This window comes from Triticum aestivum, chromosome 2A (genome assembly GCF_018294505.1).
Source record: "Triticum aestivum cultivar Chinese Spring chromosome 2A, IWGSC CS RefSeq v2.1, whole genome shotgun sequence".
Lineage (NCBI taxonomy): Eukaryota > Viridiplantae > Streptophyta > Magnoliopsida > Poales > Poaceae > Triticum > Triticum aestivum.
The window spans coordinates 75,905,541-75,919,547 of record NC_057797.1 but is presented as its reverse complement, the minus strand read 5'-3'; the positions used below and the strand labels follow the sequence as shown (position 1 = coordinate 75,919,547).

The 14,007-nt window shown below is 45.9% G+C and overlaps 1 long non-coding RNA gene and 1 pseudogene across 1 annotated transcript; both read left to right on the top strand.

Moving 5' to 3' along the window:
- The first annotated feature begins 3,502 nt into the window (after nt 1–3,502).
- On the top strand, nt 3,503–6,066 carry LOC123191527 (uncharacterized; annotated as a pseudogene).
- A 3,807-nt stretch (nt 6,067–9,873) lies between these two features.
- Nucleotides 9,874–12,499, top strand: LOC123187596 (uncharacterized). Its single transcript, XR_006494045.1, has 4 exons — nt 9,874–10,843; nt 11,497–11,652; nt 11,753–11,942; nt 12,232–12,499. It is a non-coding gene; the product is annotated as an uncharacterized lncRNA (long non-coding RNA).
- Nucleotides 12,500–14,007: the final 1,508 nt, after the last annotated feature.

Here is a 14,007-nt window from a genome sequence, read left to right as displayed (position 1 = left end):
GTAAGGCACGACACCCCCAAAGAACTGAATACTACCCCTGGTTCGACTGAAGCGGTGGGACGAACTGGAGTAGGTTGCCGGACCCCGTGCAGGGCCACTAACTCGGCCTCCCGATGTGCACGACCATGATCAACTACATCCTGTGCATTGGCACCGCCCCCTGCCGGGTTGTGTCCTCGCGGCAAGTTACGGCGACGCGCACTGCTTGACACGGCTGGTTCATCCTCTACATGCCTGCTGTAGCTCCGGCTTGGACGTGGGGTGGAATGAATCCTCTCACGACTGTGCGAATATGCCTGCTGCTGATTTAGGGCTGTTTGAAGGAGATCTCTGGCCCGTCGTGCTTCAACCGCAACTGGTGACTCGCTGTCGGTTGGGAGAGCTGCTAATCGTGAAGCGGCGGCCACAATGTTGTCCTACGGGTTGGAATAATGCCCGGGAGGTGTTGCAACATATTGCGGCACAATGTTATTCTGACGAGGAGGATCCATCGTGCGCGGCTGAACCGGCGCTCCTGTTCCTGGTGCCTCCGTCCGGTTTAATATTGGCTGGTTACTAGTTCCTGCTCCTGGCGTGTTGAAGAGATTTCGTGGCTCATAACCCGACGGGAGATGCGATCGGTACCTTCTTCTCACGACTTCTTCGGAAGCGTTCTGATCGAGCCTAATCCAGTAGGCCTGAGCTTCCAACTCAGCCCGTTCTGTAGCCATCCTAGCATTCTCTGCCGCTAGATCCACCTTAGCCTGAGCTATCTGATCCTTTACCTTTGCAATCTCCACGTTGTGCTGATCCCGGGCTGCTGCATCCACCTCGACAGCCATCAATGTTGCCAAAGCATCGAACAAGTCAGACAAGACTTGAGCCGGAGGCGGCGCAGAGCTTCCTGCCCCTGCCGGCATGGCCGTTGTTGAACCAGAGAGTATTGCTGCGGCAGCTGATGAATGAGGCGCCGACTGTGTTCCGGCCATGAAGATAGCGGCCCGGTTTGGCAGATCAGAAAAGTCTGGAATACTGTTGCCCTCGGATCCTACACTAATCTGGCCATCCTGCAACTGATAGAGCGATTCGGTCTCTCCAGAAGACTCGTCGTCGAAACAGACAATGGTTTCTCCATCGGACACCGGTCCGTCCTTGTATTCTGCTCCATGGATGACGCCTACGAAAACATGCTTCACCACGGGCTGAACCGGCGAAGGGCTTGCACGCTGAGCCGTCTCGATGATGTCGGTGCAGATGTCCGGCTCAGGGGCCGGTTGGCCAATCTTGCCGATGAAGACGTGAATCCCACCAAAGGGGACCCGGTACCCGTATTCGATTGAATCGGCCTCGGGACCCCATCCTGCGTTGTTGATGTAGAGCTTTCCGTGATGACTCTTCGTCATCCGGCCCACAGCGTATCCCTTGAGTCCATCAAAGTTTCCCTTCAAGAACTCGAAACCATCGTGCGATAGCCCCACGGTGGGCGCCAACTGTCGTGGGTTTGTCACGGCAGATGTCCTTGTGAAAGGACTTAGTTGTGGAGCCATCGCAACGGTTAGCTTAAAGGGGTTAAACCGGACACGGGGACACGGGGAGTTTATACTAGTTCGGCCCCTTCGATGAAGGTAAAAGCCTACGTCTAGTTGTGATTGGTATTGCTAGGGATTCGAAGGCCAGGGAGCGAGTCCGCTTTGTCTGGCTCTCGAGTTTGTTGTCTGTCGTCCCTAAACCGTTGTCGGGTCGTCCCTTTATATACATAGGTTGACGCCCGCCGGTTTACAGAGTCCCGAAGCCGGATCATAAACGTGTCTGGTTCGGTCTCTATCCTTCCTATCTTACAATGCAAGTTACATAACAAGGTCAGTTTACATATCTACATGCCTTAACTCGCCTCTGGGCCTTGGGCCTTCATAAAGCGCCATCATTCTTATGTCTTCATGGGCTTCTAATCTTCATAAGGCTAATCCGGCTACCCCTGGCCGGTTTACGTTCAGTAGTAATATCCCCAACAATCTTCAAGGTGAAAATCCATGATCTGGCCTTCGGCAGTTGGATCTGGCGACCATGGCGCTTGAGTGTCGTTCCCTTCCTGAAGGCATTGCTATTGGAAAACATTTCTCATTTACTTGTGATTTCAAGGCATGGTTGTTGCGGATATGGTCGTTGTTGGAGTTTGTTAATCATTGTTTTCAACATTACGGAGGTTTTTTAATCCACCAATGCATAACTTCGGTCTTGTATGACTTTACTATTTGCTGGTGTGATTCTTCGTGTGTGCGTAGCTAAATTTTTTTTAAGGGGGGGGGGGTGGCTTCCAATCTATTCATCGTGTGTCATGAGCCGAAGTGGGCCACAATCAACACCTCCCCGTCACTGCAGCAGGGAATTTTTTATTGTGATAGACAGTCAAGAAGTCGTCGTGCTAAGGTGCCACAAGGCCAACACACCAGAAGAACAACCGTCGCCGATGAGTAGAAGCATAGATGGGGAGGATCCAAACCATAGTCACAGAAACGAAAGATTGGATCCACAAAGATTCATCGATGAGGAACATTGACCGAATCGTACAAGATTTTTCGGAGACACATCTCCACATGCCCTTCGACGACATTAGACACACTGCCGAAAATGAGGTCTATGCATGAGGACTTTATTCCATCCATAATGAGCCGCCGCCCCGCCTTACCGAGAAGGACACAAACCCCAATCGACCTAAAAACACCTAAAATTGGGTAGGAAGCCTCCCACCAGCAAGGGTCGATACCCACCACGTCTCCATGGCCCTAAGGTCACAAAAGACGAGGTGGACCAACGGCGACATTGACGGGAGGCAGAGATACCCTAATCACCTGGGTAGTTGTGAGAGGAGGTGAAGTGGTACATGTGGTCCAGAGTACTCCCTCCGTCCGGAAATACTTGTCCTAGAAATGGAGTCTCTCAATTATTGCCATTGATGGTTGTGTTCGTTGGTGTTAGTTATGTGCAAATCCTAACTACACATAGGTCTAAAAAGAACTACACAAACGTTAGGTGTATGCATCCAATCGCTGTTGAAAAATATGAATACCAAAATTAGGAAGGCACCATCCTAATTTGCATATTTTTATTTTCTTTTTGAGAATATATCCAATCTACATTTTTTTTAGCGTATATCTTTTTTCCCCAGAATTTTTTGAGTGTATATCCTTTTGTTTTAGAAACTTTTCAGCGTATATCCAATGCATCTAGTCCGTCTACGTCCTAACTAACTGGGCCAAAGGCCCATTGACACCTAATCCGTTTACGCCCTAAATAACGGGGCCAAAGGCCCATTGGAACAAGACATGATTTACGCCCTAACTATCGCCTCTATCCCGAAAAATTTGAGTTTTCGTTTCAAAAGCGGCAAGAACTCAACACCATTTCGTCGGATCTCTCCTAAGTTTGATCCCCTTCCCCATAAGCGCATCCCTCCATGGATTTCCCTGCATAATCTTTACGTCGGGCGACCCTGAACCTATGCACAGGCCATCTGCTCGACGAAATGCGCGGGGCAACCACCCAGCGCCAGGGGCCGTGCCGCCGCACCGACCAGGTGTCAGGCTCCGGCGGCGGCGGGGTCGACCGCCTCGGCGCCCTCCCGGATGCACTCCTGCACCACGTCATGTCGTTCCTGAAGGCATGGGAGGTGGTTCCCACCTGCATGCTCGCGCGCTGGTGACGCCACCTATGGGAGTCCGCGCCCTGCGTCGACCTCCGCGTGCGCTACATGAGCCGCGACGCCGACCCGCCGCAGGAGTTCCGCGACTTCGTGCACCGCCTCTTCCTCCTCCGCGACGTGTCAGCGCCCGTGGACATGCTCCGCCTACAGCCCGGCGACGAGGACGCTGGCTTCAACGAGGACGATGCAGGGCGTGGGTTATTCACCTTGCCGGGCATCACAAGAGAGTTGCGTCGTTGGACGGCGTGCCCTTCGTTTTGTGCCACCTCAAGATCTTGAAGTTGTCGTACGCCAGGCTCGATGACAGTGTCCTCCGACAGCTTTCTGCTAGTTGCAAATCCTTGGAACAGCTGGATCTCAAGGATTGCTTGGTCACAGGCCCTGGGATTGTGTCCGTCTCTTTGAGGACCTTAATCATGCTTAAGTGCAAGTTCAATTCGGGATTCTCAGTTGCCCCTCCTAGCCTCTTCTCCATTGCAGCTCCCAACCTCCTACTTCTGCGCCTCATCACACCGTATGCCCAAGTTCCGTCATTTACCAACTTTGGGTCACTAGTCACATCCACTATCTTACTTGATGACCATTTCTTGAGCAATGAATTTGAACACATCAGCGATAAGGATGACTGCGATGAAACTACTGATGACGATGGCAATGATGATAAGAGGGAGAACTATACGATTCATGATGCCTCATCTTTGAGTGATGATGATGATTTTGGATACATCGGTGATTTTGACGAGTTTGGATATGGATATGGTTTTCCCGAAGAAAGATATGGGCACAGTCGCTACAAGGATAATTATAATTATGGTAGCAATATTGATAGTGATGACAATGCCTATGAATACAGTGAGATCGCAAATGATGCAAAGTATGGCTACAAAGGTAAGGGAAGCTTTCCAGTGAAGATGGTAACTATGGAAAAATCAGTGGTGGAAATTATAGTTACATTCTAGGTGGCCATCATATGCTCGAGAGCCTTTCCACAGCTACGAGTTTGGAGTTGTTAATTGATGCTGGAGAGGTATAACAATCACCATCTTTTACTGATTTCTCTTTTTCCTCTCTTATTTTCTATTTATATTTTCCTTGGCATGGTCATAGTTATAATGGGACATTTTTTCATGCATGTTTCACAATGAAATGCCGGGTTCCCTCCAATAGAACACGTGTTGAATGAGCACATTTCTGACCTTCTGCTCTGGTGTAGTACTAGTTTATTTAATCATCAATTGTAGCTTCAAGGGAGTATTATTCATCAATTATGTTCTCATTGCAACTTTGCAGTTTTTCTCTTTGTTGCAACAGTGTATCTTTTCAACAGATTAGCTATATATATATTCAGTTTTTATAAGAGTGTCTAAGGCCGATGTTCCTCCAGTTACTAGAAAATAAAGATGAATGATATGAAACCAATACGTGCTACTCTTCTAGCAATACATCACTATATGATAGATGTTGTTTTCCCTTCTTTTTCGAGATGGGTATCTTTTTTCTGTTGAATAAACCATCCATATGCAGTTTTTACTGTGAGAAGTTGATTTGAGTTACTACCGTTCTTTGCTGAATACTCTTTTGTCTGCATTATGAAGGTGGTTCTGACTAGGGAATTGAGAAGGTGTCCAACTTTTAGCAACCTGAAGACCCTGTCCCTTGGTGAATGGTGTATGGCCGCTGATTTCGATGCATTAATTTTCTTGCTACATCATTCACCTAATATAAAGACGCTTTTCTCCAACTCAAATTGGTATGTGTGATTACATATTTGGTGTATGCTACTTGATCCTAGACTTCATTGTTATTAGTTTTTTAGTATCTGATCGCACACTTAATGACAATTTGGTTAATGTGCTAAAGAACTTCAGCACAAGGAAGGCATTGGAAACATGTATCAAACTACAGGGAAGATCATTTACTTGCAAAGAACTTAGAATGGTGAAGATCAAATGTTCAAAGGACGATTGGAGAGTCCACACCTTGGCACATATGTTCAGGGCAAATGGTATATCACTAGAGAATATTTATGTGCGTCGGAGCGGAGATGCTTGTGAGTCATACCTATACCATTTCATATTTACTTGCAATATCAGCATTTCCTTACTGGTTTATATGTTCATATGCTATTTACTGAGATGTAAAGAGCACATTGCCGTGTTCCTGAAAAGCTAAATAAGTATAAATGAGCATATAATCTGCTTAGTGTATACATCGATATTCTGTTACATGAGAAGTGTATTCTGTAAAATTAAAAGATGTTCTTTCGTACATGGTCCTAATCTACAGTCATCTACTTTTTGATATTTCTACCAGATCTCCGTGGCCAGAAGTTTATGAGGGACCTCGCCAAACAAGAACTGGATGAATGTGGGGACGACTGGATGTAAACGTCCAGAAGTTTACGAGGGGTCTTCTAGATATTAAATCCTGCCGGCGATCGACCATCCATTATGTAGTTAGCAAGGTGCAGTAAGAACCCTTGATCTCCATGTAGTACTGATTATGCTTTCAAAGCTTCACCGGATCTTTTGACGTCCTTTTTAGTAGCATGGGCTACAAATCGCTGGGATGTTCTTCCTATACTATAAACTAATTCATTTGTGTGGTCTGTAGTAAACTTTGCTTTTTTACCAGAACAGAAAATAAATTATGGATGCGTCGTGCCTGAATTGTGGTGCAGCTGAGATACGCTTTGTTATTTCACTCTGACAGTATGACTGTAGGGTTCATTTGTCAGGGTTATTTTATCTTCGGAAGTTTAGTATAGTTGTATATTGAAATTAATGCAAAATTGAAAATTTGAAATGTGTTTCACATGCAGTGAAAAGGAAATACACTTCATATACAACAGGTCGAATACTGAAGTAAACTTCATGCTCTGAATCATGTGTGCCTACAACTATGAGCGGTGACGTATTTTCTCTCAGAACTAGACAATTGCCCGTGCGTTGCAACGGGAGTATAAACATTCTAGTAGATTAGCCCCTGACTGCACGACTATTATTGTACTATATTATTATTTTTGAGAATCCATGTATATTATTATATTGATACGCTAAAATCTTACCAAATGTTTGTATGCAATCCCCATGATTTTTCTGCCATTTTATTGTTAAGCACTTATTTGGTAAGAATTTAATGACTTGCCAACAAAATATGTGTTTATTTTGGTAAGTTAATAAACATGAGACAATTAAATGGATGGGAGAACAATCAAATATGGGAGGAAAAAATCAAAGAGGATAAGGAAAGAGTGCGACGTATATATGGAAGGTTGGACGAAAAAGAGGTGAAATGGGAACCTTACGTTCTTTTTAAGTAGTAGAGATTTAAGTAGTAGAGATAAGCACTTATTTGGTAAGAATTTAATGACTTGCCAACAAAATATGTGATTATTTTGATAAGTTAATAAACATGAGACAATTAAATGGATGGGAGAACAATCAAATATGGGAGGAAAAAATCAAAGAGGATAAGGAAAGAGTGCGACGTATATATGGAAGGTTGGACGAAAAAGAGGTGAAATGGAAACCTTACGTTCTTTTTAAGTAGTAGAGATAACAGATATTAACACCTGAAAAAATACACCGCGTTTTTGTTGTTGAAAAAGGACACTGTTAATAAGACGGTGAATTTCACTTTTTACCCACTGTTTGTGTATTTGTGATAGTATTTGCCCCATTTAAATTTTCGGCCACATTGTACCCCAAAATTGCTGTGATGTGTCGTGTTTAACCCAATTTAACACTTTGCCCGGATTTTAACCAGTTGGGTCCTCTTATCAAGATGATGTGTGTGATGACCAGTATTCCAACTAGGAGTCTAGGAAGCGTAAACAAGATGGCACTATCCTCTACCCACCTAACCGGACTCGCGTCCCCGTCGACCTAATTGGCAAAACCTTGCCCCATGGCAAATCTTGATTTGGTTGTCGCCTGACGGCTCCTCTTTACCGCCCTTTATTCTCTTCGCCCCTCCACTTGTGGTCTCACAGAGTGGGCCTGGCTTGACCAAACCACAAAATATGGTGCAGAGCTAGGGTGGTTTTTTATGGGTTGTGCTGGCGAGATATAAGAGCAACTCTACCAGCGTCGTCATACCGTGCATTTGGAAACTGGCGTGAGCGCGGCGCCCATTTCTGCCTAGGCTGCCACCGACATTCATTCAAAATACTCGAGGGCGGTGGGTAGGCGGGCACGGACGACGACTGATTCTATCTTACGGTGCACGTCATCCTTGATCCACTTGAAGTAGTCCCACATCCTCCCCCAGAACCCTCTCTTGGTGTGGACCTCTTAGGTCTTGCTGGGGAGGACGTGACCGCATCGACATGGTCGATGAGATTGAGTGTGGTGGCAGGGATGGAGAGGGCAGGGTGGCGGCCGGTGAAGGGGGCGGTGAGGTGAGTGTGTTGGCGACGGGGATGGGGGAGAGAGGTTAAATGTGGTGCTGATGGCGAAGGTAATGGGTTCATATACCAGCGAATGGGCGTGTTCCGGATGGAAATTGGGCCTGATTTGCTACGTGCGGGAGGGGAACGTGACGAAGAGCGTTAGTTGGCACTCTGCTCGGTGGATACGTGGTTGCAACGTTGTCAGGGAGGAAGCGGCAATTGCACGGGCAACAACGACATTGATAGGGCTGCATGCAGGAGGAAGAGTCTGAGCCAAAACTTTCTTCGCGCTCGAGCAGATGGTGGATGATGCATGCTCCAAACCGATGCCCCCACATTATTTGAAGGGTTGAATATGGAGCACCCTTCACAAATTATGCATGCCGAATGTCGGATGACTAGTATGCTAAAATGGCATTCTCAGTCAAAAGTCGCCATATTGGTCGGGCGACTACTATAGAATCTGGCTTTTAGTTGCAAAAAAAGAAAACCGGAAGCTGGACCACTGGATTGAGGATGGATGGCACAGATTCAATGGGACAGATGTGTACACAGAAATGCACGCTTCTGCGCAAAAAGGACCCTCTTTTCTAACGAATTTGCTACCGTAATAGCCCTAGCATTGATTGGGAAAGAGGTAGCGACACGGAAAAGGCAAGTGTTGACCTAAGATGTGAAATGACGAAAATGCCCTCGGCGGGGCCTAGAAACAATGGGCGGTGGCACGCTGGAGGGCACACTACTCACTGCGGCAGTGTTTTCGGATTGATCTGACGGCCGAGGTCTTCCAGGAGCGAGATCGAATGGTCGAAAACGCATCAAGAAATTGATCCGACGGCCGAGAGTGCCTAAGCTCTAAGAGAGTGCGGGGCGCCCACGGTTCTTATTTCAGGATTTGCTCCTGTGATAGTCCCATTTGACCATCTCCCCTGTTGCTTAGCGGCGGCGCTCCAGATCCGGTGCCAAGCGCATCCCTTTCCTTCCCTTCCCCGGCTACTCCGACTCAAGGCCACCACCAGACATCGCGCCCCACATCTCCGAGCGGCAACCGGTCGCCATCGCGACGGTGAGCTCCACGGTGGGGAAGGGCACCGCTGGCATAGGTGCCTTCGAGGCACCACATGACGTTCACCGTGCCCTCCTCCGGCACATCTACGACGTGGATGAGCCCATGCCGTCCGCGCCCAAGCTGCAAGGTGGCCACCTCTTCCCTGCTTTCCTTTCGCCGCCGCTATGTACAATCATTTTATTACTATTTTGGGTAGTGGATTTGGAGAATTTGTGACATTCCACTCGGCAGTTTGTTTGTGCCAGTTTCCTTAACAAACGGCAATGCGCTCCATATCCTTTGATGAAGGTTTTAAAAATCTTCAACTTTATACTACAAGTCAGGCTCATGTACTAGTGCATGCTTGTACAGGAACCGATCAAGTGCTTCTGCCAGCTCTTGTGTACGTGAGTGTCTCTTGGCGGAATTCAGTTTAGGCCATTTCAAGCAGTCTCTCTTGGTATGTTATGTTCCGTTCCATCATTCAAAATCCTGACTGACAAAGCTGAGCCGCGGTGTCGCTAAACCTGCATGCAGATCTTCCGCTCGACGAAATGCACCGGAGCACCACCCAACGCCCGGGCCAGCGCCGCGGCGCCCGCCGGGCTGTCGCCAAGCCCGACCGCCTCAGCGCCCTCCCGGACGAGCTCCTGCATTACATCATATCATTCTTGAAGGCGTGGGAGGTGGTCCGCACCTGCGTGCTCGCGCGGCGGTGGCGCCATCTCTGGGCGTCCGTGCCCTGCGTCGATCTCCGCGTGCGCCCCTCCACTGGCCGCTACGGCGACCCGCCTGAGAAGTTCCGCGCCGGCTCTTCCTCCTCCGGGACGAATCGGCGCCCGTGGTCAAGCTCCGCCTGCGGTCGAGCGACGAAGAAGCGGGCTTCACCGATGACGACGCCAGCGCGTGGATGATGGCCGCCATCAAGCGCAACGCGCGGGTTATCCATCTCACCGGGCGCTGCTCAGAGATTGCGTCATTGGACCGCGCGTCGTTCATCTCTTGCCACCTCAAGGTCTTGAAGCTGTCGTATGCCATGCTCGACTACAGGATCCTCGGGCAGCTTTCTTCTAGTTGCACGTCTTTGGAAGTACTAGGTCTGAAGGATTGCTTGGTGGCGGGCCCTAGGATTGTGTCCGCCTCTTTGAAGACTTTAATCATGCTCGAATGCGAGATTAGTTGCGCCTTCTCCATTGCTGCTCCGAACCTCCTACTTCGGCACCCCATCACACCTTACGTCCGAGTCCCATCATTCAAGAATTTGGGATCACTTGTCACAGCTACTATCATACTTGATGACTCTTTCTTGGGTGATGATAATGCATGCATCAGTGATGAAGATTATTGTGATGGAACTACTGATGACGACGGGGATGATAGCGACAATAATGATTGGACAGAGAGCTCAAAGATTCATGATGAGTCTTCCTTGAGTGATGGTGTTGGATATGATGATTTTATAAGGTTTGGATATGGACATGGTTTTGCTGAAGGAATTTACAGGCATGATCGTTACAAGGATAATTATTATTATGGTGATGAGAATACCTATGCATACAGTGAGATTGCAAATGATGCAAAGTATGGCTACAAAGGTAAAGACCTGATTTCCAGTAAAGACAGTATCTATGATGGATATACAGAATGCTAGAACTTTGGCCGTCATATTCGTCAGAGTCTTTCAAGTGCTAGAACTTTGGAGTTGTTGACTGATGCTGGAGAGGTATAGCTGTCACCACCTTTTACTATTTTCTCTATCTTCGAGCATGAAAATTTTCTTGATATAGCCATAATTGTTTTTTTCCTTAACAACTTTTCCTGATGTTTGCAAAAGAAATTTATGTCGCTCCCAACAGAATACACATGTACAATGAGCACATTTCTTACATAAGTAGCAACACCTGGTTAGAAAGGCACAGTTGACTTGGAGAAGAGTTCAGATCAAGAAATTTGTACTAGCTCATTTCATCATCAAATGTAGTAGGTCAAATCAATGAGATATGGAAGTATGGAGCTTCAAGAGAACATTATATATTATTTAGATTATTGTTTGTTATTTTTTACATTCTTGAAGTAGTGTATCTTTTTAAATGATTACTGTTCAAATCGTTGTGTAATTAACTATTTTGAGTCTGCGTACCAGTATAATGGCAATGTCCCTTCACATTATAGAAAAGAATGAGGAATCTTATTTTACCAATAGGTACTAATCATGGTAACACATCACTATATGTCTTAATTTCTTTCTCGTGGTTGGTATGTTTGTTTTCTTCTCTGCATATTTAATAAACCTCTTGTATTCAATATATAAAATATAATATTGATTCAAATTACTATGTTTAATTGCTGAACACTCATTTTATGTGCAATGTGTAGGTGGTTCTGAGTAGGGAACTGAATACATGTCCAACTTTTGGCAACCTGAAGACCCTGTCCCTTGGTGAATGGTGTATGGCTGCAGACTTTGATGCATTAATTTTCTTGCTGCAGCACTCACCTAATATACAGAAACTCTTTCTCCAACTTAAAATTGTATGTGTAATTACATAGTTGGGGCTTATGCTTACTTTATTATCTTTTAGTTTTGAGTATTTTAGCGCATGCTTAACAACAACTTTTTTATCTACAAAAGAACTTCAATGCCAGAAAGGCATCAGAAACAGGTATCAAACTACAGAGAAGATCATTTACTTGCAAAGATCTTCGAATGGTGAAGATCACATGCTCAAAGGATGATGGGAGAGTCCATAAGCTGGCAAATTTGTTTATGGCAAATGGTATGCCAGTCAAGAAAATTTATGTCCACCACAGCGGGAGTGCTTGTGAGTCATACCTTCTCTTCAGATAGCATTTTGTATTTATTTTCATTATCTGCAGTTTTACTTGCTTTTATGTTCATGTGCTACTTGCTGACGGATGTCCACTGCATACTGTCTTGGTCCGCTTTCCCTGAAAAGCCACATGCTTTTATGTGCATATATAATCTGTTTAATATCTTGTCAGCATTCTGTTAAATTGGAAGTATGTTTTGCTAACTTAAGTATGTTCCTTCTGTACATGATCCTAGACCACACACTTATACACTTATATACTCCCTGATATTTCTACCAGATCTCCGCAGCCAGAAGCAGACGAAGGAGTTCTGGGGGGTGTAACATCCAACATCCTCATGAGCAACTGATCGTGCTCTCAAAGCTGCGCTGGGTTTCTTAATTTCCTCTTTTTCGGTAACATGGATGACGTTGGTGATTATTGAATCGTTGGAATGTTGTTGCCAGTGGGATGAGCTGAGAAGTTCAACTAGTAGTAGGTCTAGCCTCTAGTACAAGTTTGCTTTGTTCCTGGAACGGATATGAATGCTCGTCGTTTGAATGCTTCAAACTTGAGAGTGGTGCATTTGAGTCTGTCATGCGTTGTGCTATGCTCCAGTAAGCATTAAGCATTGATCCTGTGGTGAGTTATAGGCAGCTTTACTACCGTACAAATTCTGATGTCGTGTAAAAGGAAATGAACCTTCATTCCGATTTCGGCGATGAAGGTTTACATTGATGTCTAACTATTCATATTTCGGTGCTCTGCAATCATATACAATAGGTAGAATATTGAAGTAAGCTTCATGCTCTGCAATCATGTGTGCCCACAAGGCCACAACTATGAGCAGAGAGGTATTTTCTCTCGGAATAACAAATACTGACGCACCTGAAAAAACACACCACAATTTTTTGGTTGAAAAGGGATATAGTTAATAAGAGAGTTAATTTAACTTTTTACCCATTGTTTGTCTATTTGTGATAGTATTTGCCCCATTTAAATTTTCCGCCACATTGTACCTCAAAATTGTTTTGTTGTATCTAGTTTAACCTGTTGGGTCCACTTGTCAAGATAACGTGTGTGATGGCGGGTGAGGGCTTTTGGAGGCCGAGCTCCACGGAGCTCGTTTTCAAAATACAAATTTCTACAAGGTGAAAAAATTTGAAATTGTTTGTATATACACTTTCACACATGTGTATTGCGTCTGTGCAAAAATTCAAAACCAAATACTTTCACACGTGGCATACAGAAAAAAGACAAAAATGTATTTCTAAAATGGGCCAATATTTTTTGTTGTTGGGCCGGATATTTGTTTTTTTGTACAACCTACAAAGCACAACAAATTCAAATAATTTTCTTACACGTTCGTGCGGAAATCTATTAAGTTACCGTAGATTTTTGTTTGATTTTTTCTGAAACTTCGAAATATAAATTTTGATTTTTTTTAAATACCGAGCTCCCTGGAGCTCGGCCTCCGTTGGCATTTTCCGGTTTGATGGCCAGTATTCCAACTCGGAAGCGTAAACCAGATGGGAGTATCCTCCCTACCCACCAAATCGGACTCGTGTCCTCGTGTGCCTAATCGGCAAAACCTGGCCTATGCAAATCTAGTTCTAGTTGTGGCTTGCCGCCCTTTGTTCATCTTTGCCCCATCGCTTGTGGTCGCATAGAGTGGTTTTGGCTTGACCAAATCACCAAACAAGTGAGCTGGAGTGGTTTTATGGCTTGTGTTGGTAGATGGGGATGTAAGAGCAACTCTAGCAGAGTCGCCATATTGTGCATCACGCGGCATTCATTTCTGCTAGGCTGCTGTTGACACCGAGTCAAAATACTCAAGGGCGGCGGGTAGGTGGGCACGACCGGCGACTGATTCAGCTTCACGGTGCGTGTCATCCTCGATCCATTCAAAGTAGCCCCACACTCTCTCTCAGAACTCTCTCGGCACGGGCCTCTCAGTTCTTACTGGGAAGAGCACGACCGCACCAACATGGTCGATGAGGTTGAGTGTGGCGGCGGGGACTAATGAGGGTCGAGAGGGGGCGAGGTGTCGGCCGGTGAAGGGGGGCAGATAAGGTG